This window comes from Lucilia cuprina, chromosome 5, assembly GCF_022045245.1.
Source record: "Lucilia cuprina isolate Lc7/37 chromosome 5, ASM2204524v1, whole genome shotgun sequence".
Lineage (NCBI taxonomy): Eukaryota > Metazoa > Arthropoda > Insecta > Diptera > Calliphoridae > Lucilia > Lucilia cuprina.
In genome coordinates, this window is record NC_060953.1 from 47,869,225 (window position 1) to 47,874,720 (window position 5,496).

Consider the following 5,496-nt stretch of genomic DNA (forward strand, 5'->3'; position numbering starts at 1 on the left):
ATCTATTTATCTATTTATCTATTTATCTATTTATCTATTTATCTATCTATCTATCTATCTATCTATCTATCTATCTATCTATCTATCTATCTATCTATCTATCTTTCTATCTGTCTATCTATATAGATTTATATATCCATTCTAGAGAAGTACCCTTAGTTCTTTATCGTGCCAGTTGTACCTATCTCCTCAGGTGGGAATCGGTCTACCATTATATCACTAACCTAGCAGAGGTCATAAACATAATTACTCTAACTAATACACATACATATTATGTATTACATTTCAAAAAATGGTCTATGTCAGTAACATTAAAATTGAGTAGGAATCTACAACAAAAAATTAAACAATTTTTTGTTTGGCATTCGTAATCACAGGGATTAAGACCAATAGGATAACAAACAAAAAAATGTATTTAAAATTCAATGACATTTCAATATTTATAAAAAAACAGAACAGAAAAATATAATAAAAAAGTAATTCATTTAAGCAGAATTCTAAAAATGATGTATCACAATACAAGATTTTTTTACCATGTTTTATTTTGAGTTCAGTATAAATATAATGGACTAGTTTTTAGGTTTATCGATTCGAAATAAACATGAATTTGCACTTCTCTCGTATTACAATCACCCAATAAAAAAATACCACAAAATAAAAGATAAAAGGAAAAATAACAACAAAAGCAGATAAAAAGGCCAACATAAATACATTTAACAATTATTCGTTTTTGGACAAAAAAAAGAAAATTCGATTAAATCATACAAAACTTTAAATATCTACTAAATGATTTTAAATATAAGTTTAGTTTAAATAACAAGTTTAAATTATTTTGCAATGAATATATTTACAAAATTTCTAATTTTCCTATTTATGTTCTTTCTCTTTTTAGTTCTTCACCTATAGTACCTTTAATCAATACTCTGCAATCATCTCTCTCCCAAGAAAGTGAAACACGTCGACCGCCTTTACAAAGACAAGATTACTCTTGCCTCGACTCTAGTGAAGCACAATCGGATGATAGTCATTTGACTAGAGACTCCATAACTCGGGAATCTCAAAACGACGAATTGTCTTCTTCAACTTTGGATAAAATCGATGTTAGTACTCTACCCTTGCCAGCTTTGCCGCCCAAAAAAAGACGCACCAAACTAAGAGCCAGTCCCTCGAAACATCATCATTGTCGCAGTAGACATGAAAGTCCTCAGAAGCATCAGCAGCAACAATCAGATTTAAGAGATCCTCATGGTGCTAACGAAGGTGCTCAATTAACGGCAGAAGAAACGAAACATCTCTCAGCGTTTCAGCAGTACGTGGCTAAGAGAAGAGAAAGTTTAGAGGCTTCTTCGCGCAGTTTCAACGAGAAACTGGAATCGCGCAGAATGCATTATCATATGGGTGGTGGCGGAGGAGGTGGACCAGTAGGTGGTAATTCCTCTTCGGCTGGTGCTGGCATACATATGCCCACTTATCTATTTGGAGAACAGTATTATACCGGCTTGACGGGGGGCTCGAATCGCAAATCGATGGGTCCCTCCTCGAAAGAGGAAATTTACTTGAATAAATCTGGTTGGGTCCAAGTTAACACCAAAAGAGCCAACGATGAAAATCGTGGCTATCGTCGTGCCAATTATAATCATCAAAATGGTGATTTACGCAATACTATACGTGTGATACAAATCGATAATACCAGACGTTCGGATATGGCTCGACAGGCCTTACTACAGCATCAGCATTCCATGATGGAGCCGCCAAAATTTGTAAGCAGTAAAGTGGAGGAATTGATACAAAGGAATGAGGCTCGTTTGGGTAATGCCAATACCCGAGACTCTGCTTTAAGGCCTGGCTACCGGATTGTGGATCCTCAATTGGCTTCCATATTAAATGAACGTCCTGGTTTTTTGCCTGTTAAAAATCTCAATGATCATGATTCCCCGCCTCCCATAACACCCATACTCTCACCACCACCTGCCTTTCAAGATAGCAGTGCTAAAATGAAATCCTTTGATCGCCGTCGCACCATATCCAGTCGTCCGACACCTCAACATACGATACTACAACCCCAAGCTATAATTAATAATTCCAATCTGTCTGCCGCTGTCAATGGCGGCAACAATAAAGGCATGGTTTTCTCGCGATCCTTTGAATACGACAATCGTCGTCCTACCCCCACAGATGCCTATGTCGAAACATTTTCCCGCAGCTTTGATGGCAATCTTACCGAGAGGGCAACTACAGCGCCTTTGCCGCGTGACCGTTCACCCAATTTCAGCACTCTAACTGGCAATTCACCCAATTATCTAACGAAAAAAGACTCGGGCGGTGGCAGTAGCGGTAGTTTAAAATCACGTGATTCTTCACCTAAATATCAATCTCCTGTGGCCTCTATTTCTTCAGCACAATCTCCTCAGAATCAAAAAACAACTGCCTATCTAAATACTTCGGTTAAAGAAGCTCCTCCCTCGTATAGTGTGGCCGGTCATGCGGCCTCAATGACTGCTCAAAAGTATTCACCACGTTCAGCTCATCACGATCGTTCGTTCGAACGTTCGAAAAGCCATAATGTTCTGGGACGTTCCCGTAAATCGCAATTCAGTCGTTCCGGTAGTGGTTCAACGGCTGTAATGGCAAACAGTATGGGTGGTGTATCGAGATTTCGAAGTTTTGATACGACGGCCAGTCAACGTTTGAATTCGTGTGATAGTGGCGCAAGATCGGGTAAGTGAACTTTATCTGAGAACGGCAGTTCGAGTTTATTTCTAGTTTTAGATAAGTTCAGTTCTAGTTCTATTCGAGTTCAGTCCTTTGCCGAAATCTAAAACTGTTGGTTTCTTGACTCAATAAAACACTAAATTTTATCTTTAAACATTTAAGCATGTTTTCGTCGTTTTTTATACATTTCAAATCGAAAAGTTTTTCCATATTTTCAAAGCATTACCAAAAAAAAGTTCAATTTTAAATTTTTACCATTTGGGAACACCTCCTTAATTAAGAAGTTGCCAGCATACAAAAACACACAAACAAAATAAATAAATTTTATATTATATTCGGTCATACATACTTACATATGTACATATGTAGAAGAGACTAAAGTTTGTGAAAAATATATTAGGGAACACTAAATGCTTCCATTATTTTCTAAAGGTTTTAGTGGACTTTAAAGATAAAATCAAAGCCAATTGTATGAGCCACCCTAATATGTTTACCATTTATTCTAACCAATAAAAATAAAAGTTTAAAACTATATAATCTCCATAGGGGTTTACCATTATTCTCTACTCAGTATTTAAACAACCACATATTCACTGTTTTAAATATTTCTGTGACCCTGTACTAATAAAATTGAAAATTGGGGAAAAAAGTATGGAAATACTTTATGGTAAAATCAATAATAAAATATTTGAAATATAATAACTTAGGTTTAAACCTAAAAGATCCAATACAAGAAGATTTGATTAAAGTGATTCTAGATTTTTGTATAAATTTGTTATTTTTATAGCTTAACTTAGTTCTAGTTCTAGTTCAGTTCTAGTTCAGTTCTAGTTCAGTTCTATTTCTGTTCTTGTTCAGTTCTAGTACAGCTTTAGTTCAGTTCTAGTTCAGTTCTAGTTCAGTTCTAGTTCAGTTCAGTTCTAGTTCAGTTCTAGTTCAGTTCTAGTTCAGTTCTAGTTCAGTTCTAGTTCAGTTCTAGTTCAGTTCTAGTTCAGTTCTAGTTCAGTTCTAGTTCAGTTCTAGTTCAGTTCTAGTTCAGTTCTAGTTCAGTTCAAGTTCAGTTCTAGTTCAGTTCTAGTTCAGTTCTAGTTCAGTTCTAGTTCAGTTCTAGTTCAGTTCAAGTTCAGTTCTAGTTCAGTTCTAGTTCAGTTCTAGTTCAGTTCTAGTTCAGTTCTAGTTCAGTTCTAGTTCAGTTCTAATTCAGTTCTAGTTCAGTTCTAGTTCAGTTCTAGTTCAGTTCTAGTTCAGTTCTAGTTCAGTTCTTGTTCAGTGTTAGTTCAGTTCTAGTTCAGTTCTAGTTCAGCTCTAGAAGAAACACTTATACAATTAAGTCTCTTTTATATACTTAGACGTTCAAGGATAAGCTATTGGACGAAATATTTCAAAGTTTTGAGCTGCATATTAGTTAATCATCACTATTAGGAACATTGCCAATGTCTAACACTAAACCGCTAGTTATGTAATTAAAATAAGAAGTAATATTTCCAAAATATCTATCATAAACTTAAATATAAACATTTGCATTTTTAAATTGCCAACTTAAACTTTATAAAGTGAATTACGAATGCAAAACATTTCAACATCTTTCGTCTGACCAGCCCACATTTTTGTGTGGCATTTCTTTTAATTTCTAAAAATTCCGCAAATGTGGGAGGACGAATTTGGAAAACAAATCCAAACAGAAACAGTCAACAAAACTTAAAACTGCATGTGCAAAAATTGAATGACTTTGTTGAAATTTATTTAAAACAGAAATACGGAATAGCTAGCAAATTGAATTGACATAAGCAAATACTTTGGAACTTCACATATGTACATTCATATGAACAGAGATAACTAAATAAGAATTGACAAGGACAACATATGAGAAACACTCAAGTGTCTTTTCCTTTTTTTCGATTTTTGAAAGATTTCCAAAATACAAAAGCTGAAAACAAAACAAAACCAACAGTCATTGAAGCAATCAGACAAGGAAATGTTCGCTTTATTTGTTTGCTTATTGAAAGACTTTGTATGTATGTGGGAGTGAGTATGTGTGTTTTCATATAAATATACGAAATACGGAAATTTCAAAGCGATATCTATCGATTTTTAGACATTCAAACCATCTACATATTTCAAAATGTATGAAAACTACAACACAAATATACATACACTTACTATATGATAGTGTACCCTGAAAATGATGACGTTTGTTGAAAGTGCTTAAAAAATGTAGTTTTCTCTAGACATACCTCTTAAATATGTTCATTATATGTACAACAAGACTTTTCAAAAATTCACATAAATAGAAAAAAACTCTATTTTGTGGTCCTAAAATTGTCTTCAGTGTTAAAACATCTTTGTGCCAGATACTTTGTTTCTATACAATATAAATTAGTTTCATAAAGTCTTATAAATTCACCTACTTATCCTGATTTATATTTGTTAGCTTAAACATACTGTTGTTTATCGTTACAATACAAACAACAAAATAAGTTAAGAAACATTGACACAAAAGAAAAGTTTTCTTTTGTGTCTATGTTTCTACTAGTATTTTAATAAAAAGGACACCAAATACCACCTACAAATTGCTAACACTTGTACAAATATACAGCTATAGTCTCACATACATATGTATATACAAAAATGTATGACCAGCAAACATTTGAATAAGTTCGGTTCTAGTTCAGTTCCAGTTCTGTTCTAGTTCAGTTCTAGTTCAGTTCTAGTTCAGTTCTAGTTCAGTTCTAGTTCAGTTCTAGTTCAGTTCTAGTTCAGTTCCAGTTCAGTTCTAGTTCAGTT